A 26,641-nucleotide genomic window follows, 5' to 3' on the forward strand; every position below is an offset into this window, starting at 1 on the left:
CCTTTGACTAGATTTTCTGCTAGGTCATATTCCAATAAATATTTGTAAATCTTTGAAATCAAATTTCCATCTTTAGTTCCTAATAATTTGTCTAGTCGGTTGGGATTTATTTCGATTCCTCCTTCCTCATTGTCTTTATTGTATCTAGTTTGTATTTGTAGGTAGGGCCACCAATCTATTTCTATGCCTTGTTCCTTGAGTTCCTGCCGTGATTTTAATCTTCCTTGGGGATCCAGTAATTCTTTATATCTTATTAATTTATGGGGGGCTAGTGTGTTGGGGTGCGTTGCCACCTCCAATGCAGATATCCAGCCGGGAACCTTCATATAATGTTTATTTTTAATTTCGAACCAAATGCCAATCAGTGAATTTCTTATTATGTGGTTTTTAAAATGTTTATAGGTTTTGTTCCTGGGGTTCCAAAAGAAGGCATGGCACCCCTTTAACAAATCGTGGCCTTCCAATTTTAATAGTCTGTAATTCTCCAAATTGACCCACTCCTTAAACCATGTTAAACTCGCTGCTTTATAATATTTTTCCCACGCTAGTAGGCCAAAACCCGCTCTAGATCTATCATCCTGTAATATATTTAAATTTATTCTTGTTTTTTTCCCCTCCCATACGAATTTTGATGTCATTTTATTCAAATTTGTAAAAAAGTTTTTCTCTAATTTAACTGGAATAGTTTGAAATAAGTAGAGGAGCCTCAGGAGTATATTCATCTTAATCACCCCAATTCTTCCTAGCAATGATAACTTTAGTTTCCCCCATCTTTCTAAATCATTTTTAATTTGTTGTACTAACTCTCCATAATTATTATCTTTTATAGCCACATTCCTAGTTGTCAGATTAATACCTAAATATTTTATCCTCTTAACTACTTGTAATCCTGATTGTTTTTCTAACTCTTCTATTTGTTTTGCTGTTAAATTTTTAGTTAATATTTTAGTCTTATCCTTATTGACTTTTAAACCTGCCACCTTACCAAATTTCTCTATTTCTTCTGTTAATTTTAATTCTGTTCCTAATGGATCCTCTATGAAGAATACAAGGTCGTCAGCAAACGCTTGGACCTTGTATTCTTCTCCTTTAACCTTGAGTCCTTTTATATTTTTGTTGAGTCTAATTCTTCTAAGTAGGTTTTCTAGCATTAGAATAAAGAGTAGTGGTGAAAGTGGGCACCCTTGTCATACTCCTCTACTTATTTCAAAAACATTTGTTAGTTCCCCATTGACTAGTATCCTTGCTCTCTGTTTTATGTATATTGAAACTATCATCTTTTCGAATTTCTCCCCAAATTTCATATTCTTTATTTATTGTGTCATGAATCTCCAGTTGACCCGATCAAATGCCTTTTGTGCATCCAGGAAGATCAGGGCTACCTGTTTCTCTGGATGCACCTCATAGTATTCTATTACATTGATCACTGTCCTTATGTTATTTTTAATTTGTCTTGCCGGCAGGAATCCGTTGTGGTCCGAATGTATTCTATGGTTTAATATTGTCTTTAATCTGTTTGCCATCAAATTCATAAAAATCTTATAATCGGAATTTAGTAAAGAAATTGGCCTATAATTTTTTATCTGTATTGTATCTGCCCCCTCCTTCGGGATTAGCGAGATATATGCCTCCCTCCAAGATTCTGGTAGCTTTGCCTCTTTCAATGCCTCATTGTAGACCTCTAATAGTATCCAATTTAGCGATTCCCTTAATCCTTTATATAATTCTACTGGTAACCCAGCCGTTCCTGGGGTTTTATTGTTTTTTTGTTTCCTAATTGTTGCCTGCAGTTCCTCTATAGTAATCTCTCTATTGAGTATCTCTTCCTCTTCTTCAGTTACTACTGGCATTCTCTCCTCTTTTAAATATTGGTCTATTTCTTCTGTTGGCACCTTATCCTGTGTGTACAAATCTTGAAAAAATTGGGTTACTATCTCTTTCTTCTTTTCTAGGTTCTGACATAACTTACCATCCTTATCCTGCAGTTGGTGAATTGTTTGTTTCTCTCTTTCTTTTCTTAATTTGTAAACCATCCACCTCCCTGGTTTGTTCGCCTGTTCAAATTGATTTTGTTTTACAAATTTCATTGTATTGACATATTTTTCTTGCTCGAATAAATTCAATTTGTGTTTAGCTGCCATCCAATTAGTTCTTATTTGTTCATCCCCTGGCCTTTCCTGTAATTTCCCTTCCCAATTTTTGATATCTTCTCGAATTTTGTTATATTCATTTTCCTTCTCCTTTTTCCGTTTACTATTATAGGCTATTGTTAAGCCTCTAATGTAAGCCTTTGTTGTATCCCACAGGTTTTGGAGGGATGTCTGATATTTATTGTTATCTTTGAAAAAAACCCTTCAATTCTTTTTCTATCCTTTCAGTATACTCCTTTTCTTTCATTATCTGAACATTCATCATCCATCTGCTCCTTTTCTTTCTTTGCCCTCTCCATTCTATCGTTATTGGATTATGATCAGACCAGTCATTCGTCACAATCTCTACTGATTCTATCTCCTGTATTAAACTCTTTGTAGCCCATGCCATGTCTATCCTTGACCAGGATTTGTGGGGGTTGGAATAATATGTGTACCTTTCCTCTTCTGGGTTATATAATCTCCATATATCTACTAAATTTAGTTCTTCCGTTAAATTAAAAAATGTTTTTGGCAGCAATTTTTTTTTTTTATTATTATTATTCTGATCGCTCTTATAATCCTTTTTTGGATCCACAATTGCGTTGAGGTCTCCCAACAGACATACATTTTCTATATTTTGTTCTATAATCTTTTCATGCAGTTTTCGATAAAATTCTTTTTGTTCACTATTTGGCGCATATACAACCACTAACAACACACTTTTACCTTTGATCTTTACTTCAATCATCAGGATTCTTCCTATCTTATCTGCATATTTTAAATTATTTTCTATCTCTTCATTAACAAAAGCTGCTATTCCTCTTTTCTTTTCGTCTGTTAAGGATACAAATAATTTCCCTAATTTTTTACATTGTAAAAATTTTTCATCTTGTTTTCTTATATGGGTTTCTTGAAGGCATACAATGTCTATTTTTTGTTTAATTAACTTCCTAAATATTTGATTTCTTTTAGCTGGTGAATTAAGTCCGTTTACATTTAATGATATAATTTTAAGATTCCGGTCCATTCTTTAAAATTGGTCTTTTCCTTTTTTGTTCCTTTACTTCCTGTCCTTTTTCTTAGCCTGGTTTTGTGCTCTTGTTGTTACTCCTTCTTCTTCTCGAATTTCCCCCTCTTCTTCTTTTTCTTTTTCCTTAATACTCTCCTCACACGGGGTATCTTGGTCTTCTCGTCTTTGCTTTGGCTTGATTCTCTTTTCCAATTCTTCTCTTCTGCCATTTGTTCTTTCTAATTCTATCACTTGATCGTGTAGGGTTTGTGCCTTCTCTAAAGAGTCAACTTTTATCTTTTTCCCCTGCCATATGACCAACACTCCCTCCGGTATTATCCATCAAAATAATATTTGTTTAATGTTTAGTAATGCCATGAAGAATCCATAGTCTTTTCTCCATTCTCTAATTCTTTTTGGTATTTGTTTTAATGTTATGATTTCTTTCTGTTTATAATACATTGGTTCTTCTTTTGTTATTCTAAAGACAATATCTCTGACTTTCCTCCGCACAAAACGTACATGGACCTCTCTTGGCAATTTGTGTTGTCTCGCGTAGTTCGTATGCACTCTAAATACTTCATCCAGTTCGTTGATAATCTCGTCTTTATCTCGTTGTAGAGCTTCCGTGATCATTTCAGCCATTATTAGAGTTAGGTCCTCATCTCTTTCTTCTCTCACATTTTGGAACCTTAGATAGAATGCCGCTCTCTCCATCTCTAACTGTGCCACCGTATTCTCAAGGTCTTTATTGAGGCCTGTCATTTTCTCATCCAATAGTTCTAGCTTCTCTTCTGTTTGCTCTGTTTTTTTTTTTTTTTCTATGGCCGTGATCCTTTGGTCGTTTTTTTGTATTATCTCTTGAATAGAGTCCATTTTTTCATCTAATTTTTGTATATCTTCTTTGACCGACTTTTTGACTTCGTCCAGATCTCTCCTAGCTTCCTCATGGTTTCTAGACAAGCACTCTTGCATTTTTAACATAGTCTCCTGTATTGTCACTAATGCAGTTTGGACAGTCTGCATACCCATGGTGGAAGTTTGCTTATCAGTCGAGAACATCCCTTCTAAGGTCTTTTGTGTTGCTGGAGAAACTGTTAATCCAATTGGTGTTGAAGTGACTTTCTTTCCTATTTTTTACTGTGGTTACTGTGGTGGATGTCATTTCCTTCAAAATTCTGTATTGTTTTTCTAGAATTCTGTCTATTCTTTCCCAAACCAGCATTCGCTTCTAGCTCAGTTTTGTAAACTACTATTTCCTAATATTCTTGAATAGGTCTAAGTATATTCTATTCCTGTTTTATTTAAATATGAAATCTCAATCTATGACTTACAAATTGTATTTTAACTAGGGTATTATTGTATATCACTCTAACTGATTCTCACACGAACTGTATCTTAATCTTAATAAAAGTCCTTCTCCTATTAAATAGACTATAAATAGTATAAAGTGTTATAAGTGCAGTAAATACTTTAGGATTATACTAACTTGTACTATAGTATTATATCTCTAGACAGATTAACAACATTTTTATACTCTTTATGAGGCCTTCTTGCCTATTTATAAGTTTGCTTTCTCATCGGTTCCAGCTCACAGGTTCAATACAGTGAGATTCTCCTCACGTTTTACTTTTTTCAGAGGTTTGTTTACAGACACATAGCATAACTTTTGCACACTTCTGCAAATTTCTAGATGCTTCAATATTCCTCCCAAATTTCTAATCCTGCCTTTTCAGAAGAAGGCAGCTTATCTTGGTGTGTTTCTTTTCCTTTTCCTGGCATGTCCTCAAATCACCATAGCTACTTCTTATCTTGCCTGCATAACATACCATACACCCAGGCCAATTTCTCTCTCTGTGTTTATACCCTTCCTTATCTACCCTATACACCCAGCCTTACCTCACTCATTTTCTTTAAAGAGAAACCTAGCATTTAATAATAACACATAATAAGAATGGACACATTCTTATTCTTGTGTCCAGGCCTGAAGCAGATAGAAGTTGTTCTCCGGCAAGTTTCTGGCTGTCCCAATAGGTAGATGTCTGGAGCAAGCCTATTGTTTACAGCATCCCCTGATTTACAGCTGAATCAGGGGTGAAATTCAGCAGGTTCTGACAGATTCTGGAGAACCAGTAGCAGAAATTTTGAGTAGTTTGGAGAACCAGCAAATACCACCTCTGGATGGCCATGGAGTGGGGTGGGAATGGGGATTTTGCAGTATCCTTCTCCTGGAGTGGGGTGGGAATGGGGATTTTGCAGTATCCTTCCCCTGGAGTGGGGTGGGAATGGAGATTTTGCAGTATCCTTCCCCTGGAGTGGGGAAGGAATGGAGATTTTGCAGTATTTTTCCCCTGCCATGCTCACCAAGCCATGCCATGTTCACCAAGCCATGCCCACTGAAGTAAAAAAAATTGAACTCTACCACTGAGCTGAACCAAAAGGATTCAATCTACTCTGTAAAACCTGGTCAATCCTCAAATAGGATTAGGGCCCAGGTTGGCAGGTGTGCTAGTCTCCTGCATAAGTGGGGAAAGCGACTGTCCTCTTCAGAATGCAGCTCCAAAGCAGACAGTGTGACATATTGTGGAACAATGGCCTCTGAGCTCATATGAGGGAAACCTCAGAGACTTTCTGTAGCATTATGTATTGACTGTATGAATAGTCTACCTTTGAATCTGTAAATAGAGGAAATAGTTTCATATTTTCTCATTGAGAATGTACTTGCCATGTGCTTTTTAATGTTTTTGCCATACGCTAAATAAGTAAAATCATTAAAATTGCTTCAGAACATTATGGTTGGCCCTGGGTAAGTGTTGGATGATAGATATTATGTCATAATGTGGCTTTATGTTTATAAAGTTTTCTATAATTTCTGAGTCAGACCCTTGGTGAGGTATGAGTACATCGACAAGCACCCTCTCTTCTCACCTTTGATTATGACTTGGAAAGGGTTAAACGACATAATTTTTAATTAAAAAATATTATTAAAAAATAGTACCTCAAGGGTGTCCACATGGATGCTTTGAAAAAAAATATCAAGAAGGCAATAGCAACCATATAATCAAGCATCCCTTTTAAAAACATTTTAGATCCCTGCTTTTTTCCACTGTCTCGTGAAGGCCATTTTATTGTCTTGGGTTTTATTATCTGTATCAGTTTTGTTTTATGAGGTGAGTCTTTTGCTGTTATTTTGTTACTGTGATATTGAATGGTATTTGCCATCGCTCTTCATTCTTAACTCATGGTATTTCCTGAATCCGTCTTCTCTGCTGCATTCTGTGTTCTACTGCTTCATTTTCTTAATAAAATGTTTTTATAGATTCACAGAAGGAGGAAATCTTCTCTTGAAAATATTTGATAGCTGGCAATAGGAAAGCTGCTCTCTCAGTGGTGAAATTCAAATTTTTTTACTACTGGTTCTGTGGGCGTGGCTTGGTGGGCATGGTATGGCTTGGTGGGCATGGCAGGGGAACGATACTGCAAAATCTCCATTCCCACCCCACTCCAGGGAAGGATATTGCAAAATCTCCATTCCCACCCTACTCCAGGGAAGGATATTGCAAAATCCCCATTCCCTCCCCACTCCTGGGGGAAGGATATTGCAAAATCTCCATTCCCACCCAACTCCAGAGAAGGATACTGCAAAATCCCCATTCCCTCCTCACTCCTGGGGGAAGGATATTGCAAAATCTCCATTCCCACCCCACTCTGGGGCCAGCCAGAGGTGGTATTTGCTGGTTCTCTGAACTACTCAAAATTTCCACTACCGGTTCTCCAGAATCTGTCAGAACCTGCTGAATTTCACCCCTGTGCTCTCCCTTATTTGACTAATTTGGGAATATGAAAAGTTTCAGCGATGGGTACTGCCCATCAGATGTAGGGATGTGTAGTTCATAACAGCAACATTTGGTTCCAAAAATGTTTCCCCACCCCCCACTCCAGCTGCATTCAGCTTCGGAATAGAAAATCCTAAAACTGAGATACTCAGCGTTGTATCTGATAAAACTCCAACGTTAGGCCAACTTTCGTTTTAAGGCCATAAAAAGGAAGTTGGAATTTTTCAGTGGGACCTTTGCCAAACTTTTTGTTTTTATTTCCACGGGGAAGAAGCTGAGAAACAAAATGAACTGTTTTACAAACACACAGGAAACTCCCTTGGAGTAGGTTAAGAGTACACTCTTACACACCCCCGTTTTTCCTTCCTTTGCTACAACATTAATCATCTCTGGCAACACAGCCCATGCTTACAGTGTCTCTACATTCTTTTATTATAAAGTCAGCCGTTTATTTCAGAAAGCTGTCTTTTAAATTCATTTAATTTCAATATTTATAGTCTTGATTTTGCTCTTGAATTTTCTTTTGTTAAAGCAAAGCTAAAATCACAAACCATCAATGTTTCTGTTAATCCTTATGGACGCTTTTTTACGTTTACTCCTTTGTCAGGTTTATTTTTTCCAAGACGATATGGTCACTGTACCCATGCTACTTGCTACCTTAATGGATAATAAGCCTCTTCCTGCCTACATGACTAATCTTATCCTGAAAGTGGGCTTCATACCAGCTGTAGATTTCAGATATTGTTACCACCGGTTCAGCCTGCGCACGCACATTTGCTTCGCACACGTGCACCTTCCACGCACTTTCTGCGCATGCGCTTTGCTCACACACAAACGTGGCTAAATAGGATGGCAAAGCGCTGGGGCAGGGGGCGGGGCCCCACCCGCCATCTCTGCTACCGGTTCAGGCAAACCAGTCTAAACCGGCTGTATACCACTTCTGCTTCATACCTTTATAAATTCTAACAACAGGCTGAGATTATTTCAACCCTCAAGTCACTTACTTAGATTTCATTGTACTGCATATGCTCCCCAGGTGATGCTCAGACTTAATAGTGCTCTTAATTTGTTCTGGCAGGTCAGATAGCAGTAGCAATTGCACTTACATGAATATACCACTTCACGGTGCTTTTTCAGCCCTCTCTAAGTGGTTTACAGAGTCAGCATATTTGCCCCCAAACAATCTGGGTCCTCATTTTACCCATCTCGGAAGGACGGAAGGCTGAATCAACCTTGAGCCTTGTGTGATTCGAACTGCCAATTTGCAGGCAGCCAGCAGGCAGCAGAAGCAGCCTGCAGTACTGCACTCTAACCACTGCACCGCCATGGCTGAGATGAGAAGCAAATGGTTCTCCTTGGTGGACAACCATGATTTGGGAATCATGCAGGGCAGCTAAATTGTGTGAATGTCAACAGCTGCAGTTGCTTTAGTCAAATTGACAAAAGCAGAGTTTGTGTTGCCACATAAAAGTTCTACCTCTTCAGGATATGTGTGTGTGCGGTCATGACACATATACAGTACAAAAGGGATGGGGCTTTTGCACCATGAGGACAGGATGTTGTTTTTGTCAGACTAACTGTTTGGGCCCCCTGCCTCTCCCTGACACTGCTGTTAGCTTCTGTGTGGTACTGTTATCTCCATATAGAGACTAAGAATTGAGACTCCTCACTGTTCCAACTCAAAAAATATTTAATCTATTTATCGTTTGTTGGTGAATTTGAATTCTTTCTGTTCTTGTTTACATTTTGCATTGCACATATAAATATTTCTTTTCTGGACATGTTATTAGGTTGGTTTATGACCCAGTGGTGGGATTCAGCCGATTCGGGCCAGTTCAGGCAAAATTGCTGGCTGGCCCTGCCCTGTCCCTCCCCACCCGGCCCCTTCCAGGAGTCCCCACGCGCCCCATTTTGACTCCCAGGTGAGTGCAGGGAGCCCTACTAGGCCCAAAAAGGGGTGCACACACCCCACAGTCTGTTTTTGCTCCCAGGGGGGTGAAGGAGCCCGAGTGCTACCTGTCACACCCCCTGGCCACCCCCACCCAGCCGGTCATTAGGGCAGAGAACTGGTTGTTAAATTATTTGAATCCCACCACTGTTTATGACTGTAATAAATGTTCATTGTTATGCCTGCTATTTTCCTACCAATATTTGCATGATTTTAGTCAACTTCTGTACAAATTCATTTATTTGCTCCAGTTATGTTCATTTCACTTGTTTTGCATGCCATCTTTTTTTCCCCAGGAACTCAGGATGGTATACAATGGATTCTTGTTTCACTTGTTTCAATCCTGGACAGGACAGGAGGTTATGCTAAGACAGGGGTTGCCAAACTGGCAGCCAGCGGGCCGGATGTGTCACGTGAAGGCCACGCCCACCCCAGGTCAACGAAGGGAAAAGACATCGCGATACCTCATGTGACAGCAACGTGATGCCGTGAGTTTGACATCTGTGTGCTAAGAGAAGATGATCTGGTCCTGTTCTGCCCCAGCCACGGAACCCAAGAAATGTAGCACACACAAAACTCTGAACAACTCGATTTACTACAAACATAGTCTTTTTCGATTGCAGGCTATTACTAAAAATGTCCCTAACAGCCTGCCAGAAATTCAAAGATTACATAAAGGCTTACAATAGTTGGCAATTAGCCCAGAAACCAGGTTTGAAAGGAAAATTCACTCTCAAATGCTCAACAACGACTGGACGAACACACGTTGTTTCCTGCAACGTTTGCTAGCTGTGTGCAAACTTAAATAGGCTAAGGGAGTGGCCAATTAGCCCCAAGCCTTACTCTCAAGGAGACCTCCTCCTGAGTAACCACTCCTGCCTTTTGGCAGCCCTGGGTGCTCGTGCATTGAGAAGAGGCTCCTCCACTTCACTCTCTTCACTTGAAGGAGCCTCTGGAGGATCTGAAGGCCCTGGCTAAATCTCTGCCTCTGGCACCACATCTTCTTCAGCCTCCTCACTGTCTGATTCGAGCGCCGGCTGCAAGGCTGCTGGCGCAACACTACACCAGCCTCCTCGTTGTCAGGATCAGCCACAATCCGCGCAGGCCGCTGGTGGGCCACAACAGGTCCAAAGTCATTCAATAAATTTCCCTGGCTATAGGGTGACTTGATTCCAGGGTCTTAGATCAATACCTTAACCACAATGCCACAAAGCATACATACCTTCAAGACCAGATTGGTAATAATTCAGTTCACATCCATTATCTAGAAATATGACCATGAACTTTCATATCTTAATGTATGGATTCATATTCTTTGAGGGGTCCTTGCTCCTTCCTGTGTGGACTGCTTGAAAAGTTCATACTTTTCCTTTTCAGGATTGTTCCTTACCAGCACTTAAGAGATAAAGAGCTTATTGAAAGAGAAAGACAACTACCTAGATGGCTCTATTCATAAGCAACACAAATACTGTCAGCAGAAGCCCATTCAAGACAGGATATTTCAAAATCCACTCATTCAATCATTTGTTCAGCTGATCCAGAACTGTTCTGGATCTGTTCATCATTAAATTTTCTTTCCAAACAGCCTCCAGCCTCCATTTTGTTTCCAGCATCTTTCTCACAGCTAGGAACTGAACCAGACGGATTTTCCTTCTCACACAACCAGTCAACGCAACCAGAGCTCTGGCCAGCTTGTCTTTCATTTCAACTTCCTCTTAGGGGTTCATTGAACCTTTCCAACAAGGAAGACCTGATAAGTGAAGCCTATAGAACTGAGGCTTTAATGATGCTAAAAAAAAAAAAAGGGGGAAGAGAAACTTTGCAGTACTGTGGGCAGGAAGTATTATATATATATATACATACATACATACATACATACATACATACATATATATCATTTGATATTGACTTTAAAAAGACCAGAACTATCGCCAAAACTGAACACTTTAACAACAGAATAATTAGAGAAGCCATCGAGATAGAAAAACGCCCACACAGCATGAACAAACGAGACGATACCTCCCGCCTACCAGCCATTTGGAAACCCGCCCTTATTGACAAACGAGTCCCTAACACGACGAATGACACCAGACCCACACTCACGAGAGCCACACAGGATGTCACCACCACACATCCACGCAGAAAGCAGACTCAAACCCACACTGATAATGAGCCATGACCAAGGACCAGAAGCCAGACCGCAGCTGCATCATTAGCCATTTTAAACCCCTCCAATCCATACATGAAGCAGACCAACACCCACCATGAAGAGCTCGCATGGCCACAAACATGAAGCCAAACAACAACAACGCAGCTCACCAGCTCAAATCCCCCTGCAACTCAGACTAAGCTGAGCACAACCAAGCCCCCACCCAAACAGAACACACCCCCAGCCAATCAGAGCACAACCAACCCCCCATCCAATCAGAGCACAGCCAAGTTCCCACCCAATCAACTCACACCCCCACTAGCAGTTAAAAGGAAGAGACAGCTGCAATCTCACATTGCTCCTGGAAGCACGAAGCCGAGAACACCAGCCTGAAGATGACGAATGAGACTTCGTCGAAACGTCGCCAAGACACTTCCAATTTTACGTGGGAGAAGACCCGAATAACCAAAGACCTACATATATATATATATATATATATATATATATATATATATATATATATGTATGTATGTAAGTTTTCACGGGTCTATATGTGTGTACAGTTAATATCTCAGGTTTCTTCCCGTGTAATTGTAAACATATCCTTAAAAGGGTAGTAGCGACGTTTCGACGAAATTTAACGAAATTCATCTTAAATTACTTACTATTTGGAAACCTGCTCTCATAGACAGACGAATCTTAACACAAAATATAAACCATAGATCAAAGGTTCATCAAAATGCCTGTGTTGCCACCAGTTCCAGCATAACTTATCCATTGACCCACAACCAAGCAACAGAGCTTCCACCCAATCAAAATACAGCTACGTCATCAGCCAATCAGAATACAACAACAATGTCGACCAATCAGAATACACCTTTGCCTCTTTTCATAGAAAAACGTCAGTTACGATCACACAGTTTGCCCATGAGCACCAAACCGAGAACATCAGCCAGAAGATGACGAATGCGATTTCGTTGAAACGTCACTACTACCCTTTTAAGGATATGTTTACAATTACACAGGAAGAAACCCAAGATATTAACTGTACACACACACACACACACACACACACACACATATATATATTTTCTGAGGTTTTCGCGGGTGTTTATATGTAGGTTTTTGGTTATTCGGGTTTTCTCCCGCGTAAAATTGGAGGTGTCTTGGCAACGTTTCGACAAAGTCTCATTCGTCATCTTCAGGCTGGTGTTCTCGGCTTCGTGCTTCTAGGAGCAATGTTTGGTTATTCAGGTTTTCTCCCGCGTAAAATTGGAGGTGTCTTGGCAATTGCTCCTAGAAGCACGAAGCCGAGAACACCAGCCTGAAGATGATGAATGAGACTTCATCGAAACGTTGCTAAGACACCTCCAATTTTACGCGGGAGAAAACCCGAATAACCAAAGACACACACACACACACACACACACACATATATAAAACATATATAAAAATATTTGATAGCTGACAATAGAAGAGCTGCTCTACTTTTTTTTGACTAATTTGGGAATATAAAAAGATTCAGTAATGGATATTGTCCATCAGATGTCAGAGGACTTGGTCCATCACAGCAACATTTGGTTCTAAAAATGCTTCCCCCAACTGCATCCAGCTTTGAAGTAAAAAGACCCAAGGGAGAGATACTAAAGGTTGCATCTGTTGCAACTCCAAGGTTGCAAAATCCATCCAAAAGTTGGAAAGAACACCAACTTTCACTTTTAGGCCATGAAAAGTAAACTGGGAATTTTTCACTGGGAACTTTGCCAGATCTTTTGTTTTGATACCATGGAGAAGAAGCTGAGAAACAAAATAAAAGATGTTCCACAAATATACTGGAAATCCCCTCAGAGTGGTAAGAGTGCACTCTTACACACACACGTTTTTCCTTCCTTTGATACACATTAATCCCTGGCAATACAGCCCATACTTAAAGTGACCTTACATCCTTTATTATAAAGGACAGTCCTTTATAATAAACCTGTCTTTTAGATTTATTTAATTTCATTACAGGTAGTCATCGACTTACAACCACAACTGACCCCAAAATTTATGTTGCTAAAAGAGACATTGGCTAAGTGAATTTTTCCCCATTTTATGACCTTTCTTGCCATGGTTGTTAAGTGAATCACTGCAGTTGTTAAGTTAGTAACACGGCTGAGAAGAGAATCTGGCTTCCCCATTGACTTTGCTTGTCAGAAGGTCGCAAAAACTGGCCACGTGACCCCGGGATGCTGCAAACCATCATAAATATCAACTAGTTGCCAAGCATCTGAATTTTCAACATGTGATCATGGGCATGTTGCAATGGTCGTAAGTGTGAAAAATGGTCATAAGTTACATTTCTTAAATGCTGTTGTAACTTTGAGCGGTCACTAAATGAACTGTTGTAAGTTGAAGACTACTTATATTTATATTCTTGGTTTTGCTCTTGAACTTTATTATTTATTTGTCAAATTTTGGTACTGCCCATCTCACAGCAAAGGTATAAAGTATCTTGTCTTTTCCTTTTCGGGATTGTTCCCTTCTCACTAATTGCTTTCTCTTTGCTTTTCAAATACTTTGTACACATGAATTTCTGCCTCCATCATCCCAAAGGTGTTTTTTCAGGAGGCAACTGGACTTTCTTAGTTTTTTTTTCCTTTGAAGACGTTTCACTTCTCATTCAAGAAGCTTCTTCAGTTCTGACAGGATAGTGGGGAATGGAAGGATTTATACTCTTTGCAGACAGTTGGACATTTACATTGTTTTAGAGGGTCGTTGAAGCACTTGGAGGTTTATCTGTGTCCTCAGGGTCACCTGAGAATTGCTCCTGGTTCCTGTAATCTGCAATTTTTCCCCTCTAAAAGGATGCCTCCTGAAAAAGCACCTTTGGGACAACCATAACCTGGATGACTGAGAATCTCTACAGACTTTCTGCATCTATCCTACCCATCCTTATCTCATACCGAGAGACAATTTTTTTTCTTTCCCTTGGGGTACTATCATTGCTGTGTTGTTGCACCAGTCAAAGCAATGAGAACACTGATAATTTTTTTTTTGTTTAAACTTCCTCTTTAGGTCCACTGAAAATTTGGAAGAATAGATAGAATGAACGTTTTAAAGATGACAAAACAAAATAAAAAGGGAGGGCACAAAGTGCTGATATAGTCAATGGCATTAAGCCAATGCTGATCAACTAAAAAAAATGGTGGCTGTTGAACAGTGAAGGACGTCACAGCAGTTTAATATCTGACAGACTCCAAAGCACTTGAAGGCAGGACAAGAAGCAAGGAGAGAAGCAACCTAGAACTAAGGAGAAATTTCCTGTCAGTTAGAACAATTAATCAGTGGAACAACTTGCCTCCAGAAGTTGTGAATGCTCCAACACTGGACGTTTTTAAGAAGAGGTTGCATAACCATTTTTCTGAAGTGGTGTAGGGTTTCCTGCCTAAGCAGGGGGTTGGACTAGAAGACCTCCAAGGTTCCTTCCAACTCTGTTATTCTAAAGTTGTACATGATAGTGAGCAGTTCATTGAGGGGAAGGGGAGTGGAAGGCACTGCAATCAACTGGAGCTTCAACTGAGAAGAGCTCTGGAGACCACTAATTATGGCGGGCTTAAAACAGTTGCTGTTTGGAAAGCAGCCATTTTTGGATCAAAGATGGAAAAACCAGAGTACAGCTGTAATGTAGAAGGAGGCTGTCAGCCATTCCGTGCTCAGACAACAGTGAATTAATTAATTAATTAATTAATGTATTTATTATTAGACCTATATGCCGCCCTTCTCCACAAGGACTCAGGGCGGCTCACAGCAATAAACAACAACCTACTGAGTTAAGCAGAAGTTCAGATCGGCCCTGCGTCCTACTACTGATAAGGAAATAAGTAAGAAAGAAAAAACCCAATCTAATATTTTGCATAAAATAAGAATTGCAGTTCATAAACATCCAAAAGTTAATCATTCAAGAAAAGTTGTTTCTTTCTCTTCCTTCAGCTTTCTTCGTTTGTTTTTCTTTCAAACAAACACCCCTTTGTGATTTCCCTTCCCACTAGTTAAATAAACAAACAATCAAATCAACATTTTTCTTTGAGGTGTGACATGTGTGATATTTTTCAGAAATGCTGTGCTAATGTTGCTTCTATGCATCAGTCTCTGGGATTATAGGAAATCAGCAGGACATGATGTAGCTCCTCCTAATGACTAGTTTAGAAACAGAAACTCTTCATATGACACTACTCTTTCTGGAAAGAAGAACCTCAAGTTATTCTTATTCTCGAAATATCAAATCAATAGTCTCTCTTATCAGGTAAGTGGGTAAACTGATGTTGGTTTGGACCAGGGAGCAGAGAAGACCTTCCTAAATCCTTCCTAATCCTCCATATTAAAGTATAATATGACAACCCAGTCTCTAAATGAATTTGGAAAGGGGCTTTGCCAATGAAAACTGTTGAAACATGTTGAGGGAAAGCCTCTTATTGAATGATCTCCCTCTCCATCGCCACAAAAGAAGCAGGCAGATGCCTGATAATTCTGATTTTTTTAGGTAAAAGCCACACTTCTGGATTAATAGACAATGTTGATGTGTTAGTGCAAAACCATTGTGCATCTATTCCAACTGATCAGATTTGTGTGTTGGGAGGGAGAAATGCAGGGGGAGAGGTTTTGGAAAATAGGAGAATTACAATTAAAAGAAAAGATATGCACCCCAAGAACAGCCTTTAGGGGTTAATAGAATGCATTTTGGGTCTTACGTTTGTACATTTTGCTTTTGTCAGTTCTGTACTATATATTATAAAAGCTTAAAAATTATTTGCAATGCTAAGTGACATACAAAGGTTTTGCATGTTTCTTTCATCAGTTAACTGTTAAATCTCCCCAATATTTTTTAAAAAAGCATCTCACGTTGCATTTAAGTCTTTTGAAATCCAAATTTCTCTGATATTTAAATATTTGTCTGATGTTTCTTAGCTTTCAAAATACCAGTTCTCTTTAAAACTTTCAATAAGATTTATTTTAAAAAGTCAGTTCCTGTTCTGTGAGCTATACCATGGCTTGCACTCATCGATCATTTGTCTGCTTTGTTTATTTTATTTATTTATTTTTAAGTGCCTATTTCCATAATTATGTTCGGGAAAAGAGAAGCAATAGATAATGTATTTTGGTGTTCGTGTCCAGAATTGCTCAGAGTGAGACTTTTTCAAACGCTACTGTAAGCATGTATAAGTGAGCTGGGTTAATTTCTTATTAAAAAAACCAACAACATTCATTTGGAACTACCCCATGTTTCATTTTTGAAAGAAAAGGGGCCAACATGTCCCTCAAAAAATGCAAAGAAAATAACCCTGTTCATGACCCTTAGAAAACATTCATAGCAAATCAAGTTGTTTATTAGCTAGCTTGAATCGTGAAGATGTCTAGCAGATCTTAAGAGCTAGCATTTTTGGGAGGGTTGTTGTGGTAAGGGCAGATTTATAATCATCAGCTTTAAAAATGGCTCATGGGGAGTCTGTAGAAATGGACAACATTGCCGGTGAGACTTGCTAACAGAAAGCCTATAACTTAAAAGAACAATGTTAAGAAACAAACAAACAAACAAACAAACAAACAAACAAACAAACAAACAAACAAAAAAGCTCTGCGGATGTTTTGATCATTTGATAAAAGAATAAAAATTGGCATGTGTGGAAAAAGGAACAAATGCATTTCACAAGGAAGGCATAGTTTCTTTCTCCAGTGATGTCCCAGCTGAACAGTGGGATGTCTTTTGACATGAACTTTTTCATGATTTTCCCCCATCAGCCTCCCTTCCCAACCTGATTTCAATGTTTTAAAGAGGCTTTGAGTAATAGTTTTGAGGGGTTTTTTTGAGGAAAAGTATTATTATGCAAAGGGAAGCACTGACCTAAGTTTATGTATACAAATGCATCTGAGCCCTCACAACAACTCCATAGACCTTAGATAATAAAGATAAAAGCGGCTGCTTTGCTTCATTTTGTTGGGAAAATAAATATAAAATAGAACTAAGAGTTGATTAAAAGTTTCCTCAGACTGGTAGGAAACAATCAAACCTGACTGCATTCAAGAGGGAAAAATTTTTTTCAGATATTTCCAGAAGAGGAAACAGCAGCCATTTTGTGAAAACAGCTATAAAATGGTGTACGTTTCTTCCTAGTTTGCTATATAAGGAAATGGGAGTATTTGCGACATTCATATTTTTCAAAACTGGGAAAATGTGTTTTTAGATAAAAAGTTTTATTGGCCAATTGTTCTATTTCAAACAATTTTACAGTTCATTCTAGATCATGTGATCCCCCATTTGAAACACACCTGCATTTTCCATTCACTTTTTCAGGTTTATGTTTCCCATCAGAATAAAATCTGTTTAGGATGGAAAGTTGGAATAGACCCATTTGATTTTTAAACTTGTAGCATAAGGTTGTCTGTTTGGAAGCATTGTGGATGCTATATTGAGAAGGCTATTTTTATTGACGTCAGAATTTGTTGAGCAGCTACAGTTCCTTCCTGTGTTTATTATGGTTGGAATATTTCATTTTTTCTCCTTAATCTGGAAAATTCCCACAGTAGCAATTTATAGGGCTATCCATCTGTTACTGAGCAGTGGTGAAATCCAATTTTTTTTACTACCAGTTCTGTGGGCGTGGCTTGGTGGCCATGGTGTGGCTTGATGGGGGTGGCAGGAGAAGGATACTGCAAAATCCCCATTCCCTCCCCACTCTGGGGCCAGCCAAAGGTGGTATTTACCAGTTCTCCGAACTACTCAAAATTCCCACTACCAGTTCTCTGAACTGCTCAAAATTTCTGCTACCAGTTCTCCAGAACCTGTCAGAACCTGGATTTCACCCCTGGTTACTGTGGTGGTATAATTTGCTAAAGGATAAAGTTATACACCTTTTCTTAAATGAAACCAGTTATCCTCCTTGTACCATCCATCCATCCATCCATCCATCCATCCATCCATCCATCCATTTATTATTTATTTATTTATTTATATGCCGCCCTTCTCCAGAGACTCAGGGCGGCTTGTAATGAGTTAAGCAATAGCCTTCATACTTTTGTATATACCTGCTTAGTAGGGCTTTTGCCACCCCCCCCCAAAGCGGTGTTCTTTTTTATACAAAGTCAGCTTATTGCCCCCACAATCCGGGTCCTCATTTTACCTACCTCGAAAGGATGGAAGGCTGAGTCAACCTTGAGCCTGATGAGATTTGAACTTGTAGTAATTGCAGGCAGCTGGCAGCTAAGTGCTACTTAACAGCATTTGAGTCCGCTGCACCACCAAGGCTCTTATTCTACTCATAACAGATTCTACTCATAACAGTGACATCATAATTTCATTTTGGAATCTTCAGCATTTTTGCTGCTCTGATCTTCTAATATATTTTCGTTAAGTAGTACCACAAAGATAGCTGAATGGGATTATAAATGGTTAGTGCAGAAATGTTCATAGATGCACAGCATCTGCAGCAAACAGTGATCACCCCCAATGGATTTCACGTGTGGTGATGTCGCTATGCGAATGTCCCCATTACATGTTTACATCCAGACATTTGATACAAACAGATAAAAACATGCAGCATAAACATGATGAAAATTAACCAATGGAACAGTTTGCCTTCAGAAATCGTGGCCGCTCCATCACTGGAGCTTCTTAAGAAGAGACTAGACAGTCACCTGTCTGAAATGGTATAGGTTCTCCTGCTTGAGCAAGGGGTTGGACTAGAAGACCTCTAAGGTCCCTTCCAGCTCTATTCTATTCTATTCTATCCTATCCTATCCTATCCTATCCTATCCTATCCTATCCTATCCTATCCTATCCTATTCTATTCTATTCTATTCTATTCTATTCTATTCTATTCTATTCCTCAAGCATGTTTTGTCATGTGTCCCTCCCCAGTGGACATACATGAATAGAATAGAATAGAATAGAATAGAATAGAATAGAATAGAATAGAATAGAATACCAACAACAACAACAACACAACACAACACTTTATTGGCCAAATGTGATTGAACACAGAAGGATCTGGGCAAGAGTAGTTAATGGGCAGATATAATAAAAGGCCAACAAGGTGGGTTTGATGGTTATGGCCACCATCTTGATTTGAATAACTCCCCACCCCCACCTCAAGATACTGCTGCTCTTGGATACTCTGAACAGGGTTACGTAAAAGTAGCATCATCTTCCTTATAGTTTGAAGCTGAGAGATCCATGTGGATTTCCATCTGGTGGTGAAAGGCTGAACTTCAGGTTGCAAAATCTTAAAAATTACTTTGTTCATTTGTTGTTCATTTTAATCCACTGAGTACTAATCCATCACCATTTAACAATGTTAGAAGAGAATCTTAGTAAACAGTCATGTTCCTCTTCCAATTCATAAATGATTCTATGGGACAGAAGCTTATTAAATATCTGAGTGACATTGCCATCCTTCATGTTGCTTTTAGCTTTAACACAAGTAGAAAAGCAGTTGTGTAAATTAGGCCTTTAAATCAGAGGTGGTATTCAGCAGGTTCTGACCAGTTCTGGAGAACCAGTAGCAGAAATTTTGAGTAGTTTGGAGAACCGGTAAATACCGCCTCTGACTGGCCCCGCCCCCATCTATTCTCTGCCTCCCAAGTCCCAGCTGATTGGGAGGAAATGGGGATTTTGCAGTAGCCTTCCCCTGGATTGGGGAGGGAATGGAGATTTTACAGTATCCTTCCCCTGCCACACCCACTAAGCCATGCCACGCCCACAGAACCCGTAGTAAAAACTTTTGAATCCTAACACATAACAAACAAGTTATGTGCCACCATGTTGCTAATAACGTATACAATATTCCTGTGTGAAAACTCTATATATTAATTTTTCTTTTATCACCAATGGTAAAATACCAAACAGGAAAAAAAAAAAACAAATTAACAGACACCCAACCAGTGGTGGGATTCAGCCAGTTTGCACCACTTCGGGAGAACCAGTTGTTAACTTCCTGAGCAGTTTGATAAACTGATTGTTGGAAGAAATCATTAGGGCAGAGAACCTGTTGTTAAATTACTTGCATCCCACCACTGCACCCAACGCTAATAATGAAAAAAAAAGAGAGAGAGAGAGAGAGAAAGAAAAATTTTTGTGTACAAAAAAGAAAAAAAAAATCCCAAACATCAAATAAATCTAATATTCAGTCAGGCTGGATTTTTTTATGTTTAATGTTAGAAATATTCCTATGTGAGTCCTGAAACCATTTTATTTCATATATTGATAATTTGTACCTATACTTCCAGGTCTTGGAAACTGGCTGTGTAAAAACTGCTCAAAAATTGGCAGATTTTTTTTCCCCAAAATCAAGACTGAGGGAAGGGGAGAAGAGCTGCAGTACCACGTGTAGCATGGTGTTGAAGAAATCCACCACGATCATGGGCTATTCATCTTTTGATTATATAAATTATTCATGGCACTTTGATAAAAAGTCCATTTCAAAAGAACACATTCCACTAATTTCAAGAGAAGACCCAGATTCACTTTCGAATCTAAACCAATTAGAAGAAGACAGAGATGATTCTTCAGGATCAACAGGATCTGATGATTCCTTCTATTCCTGCGATTCAAGCATTCCATCTAAAAAAAACAAAGAAGTTTTTTTCAACATTCTGAAACATTTACTTGAAGATAAGAGCATCTTACAAAAAGGCAACGAGGAAGAACGTTGGTGTGACAATACCAAACTGAAGCTTAAATATATGGGAAGTGAGTGCAAAGCAGTCATTCTGGATGGAAAGGGAAATGAAATATGGGAGAGAATAATCAAAACAAAATATATTTACCTCAACTGGCGTGGTGATGAGGGGGAACCTCTTAGCTTAGAGAATCTCCAAATTGTGGAGAATGAATTGAAATTCCTTGGAATTCAAAGCAAGGAAGTGTGTGATTGCTTCTCCCTGGCTAGAACCAAGCTTATGAAAGAGCCAAAATTGGTGCAGGAGAATATGAAACTGAAAATAATTTGCTGTGAAGTTATTCTGACCTTTGGTAAAGGAAAGAACTTGGCCGTAGTTCTTTACGATGGCATCGAGAAAATACCAAAGTACAATATGGAAATGGCACATTGGTATACCAAGTTGTTCAGGAACCTCAGGTTACTGCCTGCACGTTTGGTCACATTTTATAGAAGAGCTTGTACATTTTTTTCTAATATTCAATCTTCCTTACAACGTCTTTACCGACTTGTATCATGGTGCAGTAAATACAAACAGCTGTAACCAGTATTTCTATGAGTTTCTAGTTCAAATTCACAAGAGGACGGTTCTTTTGTGTTATCCATTTTTTGAAAAATCCTTTAAATTTCCTCAATGTTATCTGTACCCGCTACCAGAAAAAAGGATGTTCCTCTTTGCTCTTAAATACTTGGGTTTTTTTTTTAAAGCAAATTGAAGAATTAAGTAGGAGGAATTGAACTCTGTAGGCAGCACAGCTGCTGTTTCTTCAAAACAGAAGTAGCTATGTTAATGGCTTGACTTTCAACGATTAGAGATGAGTCAAGGACTACAGAACTACAGAAAAACAGAGTTGGAAGGGACCTTGGAGATCATCTAATCCAGAGGTCCCCAACCATTTGGACCTCAGGAACCACCAAGTTCATAATTTTAAATCCTGCGGACCACTAATACGAATCCAGCGTGCCGCTTGCTGAAGTGCCTGGACTCCCAGTGATGGGATGGAATCCTTCAGGCACTCTCCCTCCTCTCTCCTTCTCTCTCTCTCTTCCCCCCTCTCTCTCTCACCTTTCTCTCTCTCTCCCACTCTTTCTCTCTCAATCTTTTTCTCTCTCCCCCCTCTCTCTGCCTCTCCCACTCATTCTCTATCATTCTCTCTCATCTCTTTCTCTCTCTCCCCCCTCTCTTTCTCTCTCAATCTCTTTCTCTCTCTGCCCCTCTCTCTTTCTCTGTCTCTCCCACTCATTTTCTATCATTCTCTCTCTCTCTCATCTCTTTCTCCCCCCCCCCCAATCTCTCATTCTCTTTCTCTCTCTCATCTCATGGGCCAGCCAGTGTCTTGGGGCTGAGAGGAAGTCAAGAGTCTGCCTGAGAGACCAAGGTGTGCGGAGTACCAAAAGGGCTGGAAAAAACAGCCGTGAGGCCAGGCCAGGCGAGGAGTGACTGGGAAGGGAGGGCGAGGGGTGGGGACTGCCACTGGTGGGTTCAGCTGACAGGAAGCTACAGCAGGGGGAAGAAACAGCCCGGGGTTGCTGCCATTCTTTGCTTCAGCCCGCCTGCACCCCCCCTTGCAACATTACCTCATTCTGGCCAGTGAGGGCTGCGCTGCAAAGTTGCAAGTTGCACGAACCTCCCTCTAGAGTGGAGATTTACAGCCCCACCATGAGCTGCCTGGCCTTTCCCATATTCCAGAGCTCTAGTCACAGGACTGGCCATTGCTCATCCCGGAGCAGCTCCTCCACCCGGGTGCGCCACGGACCACCAAAATTTTCTCGAGGACCACCGGTTGGTGACCACTGATCTAGTCCAACTCCCCTGCTCAAGCAGGAGATCCTATACAATTTGAGAGAAGTGACTGTCCAGTCTCTTCTTCAGAGCCTCCAGTGATGGAGCATCCACAACTTCTGAAAGCAAAGCTGTTCTATCGGTAAATTGTTCTCACTGTTAAGAAATTTTTCCTTAGTTCTAGGTTGCTTTTCTCCTTAGTTAATTTCCACCCATTGTTTCTAAGAAATAAGTGGCAATCTCTGAACTAGGAGAAAGGCCACAATTCATGGCATCTCACAGAAATACTTGAAAGCTTGTATCAGGTTTGTAAAGCTTTCTGTAATGTCCATGCAAATGATGCTAAATAGTACATCCATTGCAAAGCTAGTAAGAAATGATTTTGTTAACTCCTGTTGTCCAGTTGTGGGCAAGGAATCTTTTGATGGCTATTGCCCATACTTACTGTATTTTTCAGAGTATAAGACACACCTTTTTCCCCCCAAAAGAGAGGGTGAAAATCTGGGTGCACCTTATACTCTGAATGTAACCCCGCCCAGCTTCTCAAACAGAGGTTTCAGAGGCCGAAAAAAGCATCAGAAACGAAGCTTCAGAAAAAAAGCCCCCAAACAGAGTTTCAGAGGCTTTTTTTCTGAAGCTCTATTTTGGAGGCTTTCAGAGGCAGGAAAAAAAAGCAAAAAAAAAAAAAAAAAAGCAAGGCACAGAGCTCACAACCACCTAAAATTCACCTCTGGGGACTGCTGATTGGGGGTATTCTGGGAGGCCGATCCACCTGCCAGACAGCTTTTTTCTTATTTTCCTTCCCAAAAACTAAGGTGCGTCTTATACTCTGAAAAATACGGTAATATGAGGGGAAGGGAAGTATGGCACAAGTGTATGCCACCTTACATATAGTGGCATAGCTGGGAATTTACTTTTTATTGTTTTCAAACTTGTTAGAACTATTTCAGGGATAATATTGCAGCTTTTCTTTATTTCCTGCCTCAAAGTAGTGGGAAAGTATGGTTTGTATCTTCAACAAGAAAAGTAGGACTAGATTCCATTAAAGGTATTTTGAGAGCATCCAGACTTCGACACCATATCTGTCCTGTTCTGAACAACTTCCTATCTTCCAGATGTAAGTCTGGGACCCTGTAATACTTTGTGTGCATTTCTTTGATTTTAAATATATAGTATCACATACACAAACATTTAAGAAACGCTCTATTACATTGTGAAATGATAATTTGCATACCAGCTTCGTTTTATAAAAAGAAAGAGGCTTCATACTTTTACCAATTTAAGATTCTTGTACCACAATATAATGTCATTTGCAAAATGTTGCTTTTGCATTTTTAAGGTTTTACCATAATTATTTTCACTACTGTCAATAGCATTACAATTTTTGATATTTTTATTGAAAAAAGCAGTAGTCACGCTTTTTTTCAATAAAAATATCAAAAATTGTAATGCTATTGACAGTAGTGAAAATAATTATGGTAAAATTATTACGTATATCTTAGTCACATATATCTTAGATTGTGAGTTATGTATATTACATGTTTTAATTTTTTTTGCCTAAGACATGTTTTAATGGATTTTATGTATATTGATTGTTTAATTGAAATGTTGATTAAATATAGTATAGTATAATCAATATATACTTACTATACTAAAATACCAAAATGGTGGTCCCCGATGGAAGCATTGATATACCCGAACACTCTCGAAATAGGAAAAATGATGAGATACCAAGACTTACTGAATCATGAAGGCGAACTCATCTCAAGACAGCAACTCCAAAACTCCGGCATAAATATCGATTGGTGGCCCTATACTCAAATACACTCAAGACACATAGCAGATAAAAAGCAATATGGAATCTCGAATAATTTGAACGAATTGGATAAGATTTTACAAGGCCCAGAACAAAAAATGATAACCAAATTATATAACTTCTTACTTAGATATAAATTACTGGAAGAAACAGTAAAAGAAAATATGATAAGATAGGCCAGGGACATAGGGCACAAACTGCTGTAAGACCTACACCGTTCACCTGAGTTGGATGTACATACCCTCAAATTAAAGCTGACAGTCTGCAGTTAACGCACATTGTGTTTGGTTTGTTTCATTCCAATTCCATTGTGGTGGTGTATAGAGCCAAAGATGTTAGAATTGTGTCGATGTCCCAATATTTCTGGACCTGACTGTATGAGAATCTCCCCCCACTGCTTGCCTTCTGGGAATAATCAGATAATGTTTCATGGATCTTGGGGAAGGTCAGGCTTGTGCCTGTTGCAGCCGTGCAAGGACTCCAAGCTAGGTCCCTGTCTGACCTATCCTTGCAGCCTGGATGGCAGTTTCCCAATACAAACTAAAGTCTCCAAGAGAGCATGGGCCTTCTTTGTTTTTATAGGCAGATGTAGTCTAATCCTTTAAAACCAAATGTGGTTTACTCACAATAAACACAGCTTCTCATCTCATTTCTCATTTGCTATAAACCACAATTAGACAATAATGACTACATTTACCACAAAATGTTGTGCCTTTCTTACTTTTATCCTGGGGTCTGATTCTGACCCAAGAATTCTTAAAACACACGGTTTGAATTACGAACTTGTTTTGTCATTTTTTTCCCCCTTCTGCAGACACTGATGAGTAAACGACAGCAAAACTTCCCACAATCTTCAACCCCTGGGCTAGATAATCTGCAATAGCTTCCATCCATTCAATTTCTCTCCCCCAGATTTTGACTTCCAGGAATTCAACCTCTAAAAAAAGTACATTGAAATCTTACCTCCCTCTTTGGCGGTTTGTGGTTAAAAAAAAAAAAAAGGTATGTCTTGTTCCAAAAAAATGCAAGCCAGCTCAAAGAATTCATTAACCGAGGAGCAGAAACGTTGCTTTTTTAGATTGCTGAAAAAAATGCTTCAAACACCGAGCTCTTTACAGAATGGTGAGGAGGCTCAAGATCAGTGTGATGGGAAAATCTTGTCGCTGACTTATTGGACGGAGAACTGCCAAGTTGCTGTTTTGAATGCTAATGGGCAAACCCAATTCTCAAAACGTTTGCCAGTACAGGGGATTTACCTACAGTATGGAGAAGGCCTAATAGAGGAGACCCTCTCTGCAGAAAGTCTCCAGCATGTGCAGAATGATCTAAGGTTTCTTGGAATTCAGAGCAAAGAAATCCTTGCTTGTTTTTCTCTTGCCAAGACCAAATTCACGGAGGAGCTCCAATGTCTCCAGAAGAGTATGATCCTGAAGATCATTTGTGATGACATTATTCTGAGTTTCCTGTCTGGTGAAGGAAAGAACTTGGCCACAGTTTTATACGACAGTAATCTAGACAAGCCAGTGTATAATATCAATGTGGCGGACTGGTGGATAAGAATGGGGAGGTGGTTTTGGGTAGTTATGTGTGAATTAGGGTCTACAAGCAGGGCATTTTCTGACCTTCTCTCTGCCACTGAATCCCTGATGAAGTCACTGACTTTGCTGGTGAAATCTTTGCATCCCACTCTGAATTCTTTAAATTCTTTCATTCATTCCAAAATCTCTCAACATGACAAACTAGATTAAGAGAAACAGTTTATGTCTACTTTCAATTTGCAGGAAGGAAAGGCTTATAGATAAAACTTTTGAAGAGTTTGGATAAATTTCTTTAGCAACCAGAAGTCAAGCTCAAATGCCATCTCATTTCTAAGCCTTGATTCGAAACATTCAAATATTTCAAGGGTGTACTTTCAGAGATTAAATGCATTTTAGGGAAGCAGTAGTACTTTTCGTGATTTGGGGAAGGTGTGGGCATACATATGCTCCTTTTATATTGCTGTCTATTTCATAGTTATAAACATTGTTAGGGACGCAAGGAAAGAAAAAAAATATTTCAACTGTGTTCTTCATCTGCTGTCCACAAACTTTGTATTTTTTAGACATTCTTCAATTTTCATGAAAGCCATGGGAAACACCTGGAAATTTTAAACGTATACTATTTTAAATTTTAAATATCTCCTAAACAGAGGCATAGAATCAAAATCACATGAAGTATTACTACTTTAAAACCTTAGTAAGACCACTCCTGGAATACTGCATCTGATTTTGGTCACC

The 26,641-nt window shown here is 39.2% G+C and overlaps 2 long non-coding RNA genes across 2 annotated transcripts; both read left to right on the forward strand.

The window, feature by feature from the left end:
• Positions 1-9,225: 9,225 nt before the first annotated feature.
• On the forward strand, positions 9,226-10,507 carry LOC139309355 (uncharacterized). The gene is made up of 2 exons (XR_011599859.1): positions 9,226-9,413; positions 10,303-10,507. It is a non-coding gene; the product is annotated as an uncharacterized lncRNA (long non-coding RNA).
• A 4,714-nt stretch (positions 10,508-15,221) lies between these two features.
• On the forward strand, positions 15,222-26,303 carry LOC139312116 (uncharacterized). Its single transcript, XR_011599971.1, has 3 exons — positions 15,222-15,359; positions 20,336-23,666; positions 25,180-26,303. It is a non-coding gene; the product is annotated as an uncharacterized lncRNA (long non-coding RNA).
• Positions 26,304-26,641: the final 338 nt, after the last annotated feature.

Source organism: Pituophis catenifer, unplaced genomic scaffold, assembly GCF_029215685.1.
Source record: "Pituophis catenifer annectens isolate HBS135680 unplaced genomic scaffold, rPitCat1.0.hap2 SCAF_2, whole genome shotgun sequence".
Classification (NCBI taxonomy): domain Eukaryota; kingdom Metazoa; phylum Chordata; class Lepidosauria; order Squamata; family Colubridae; genus Pituophis; species Pituophis catenifer.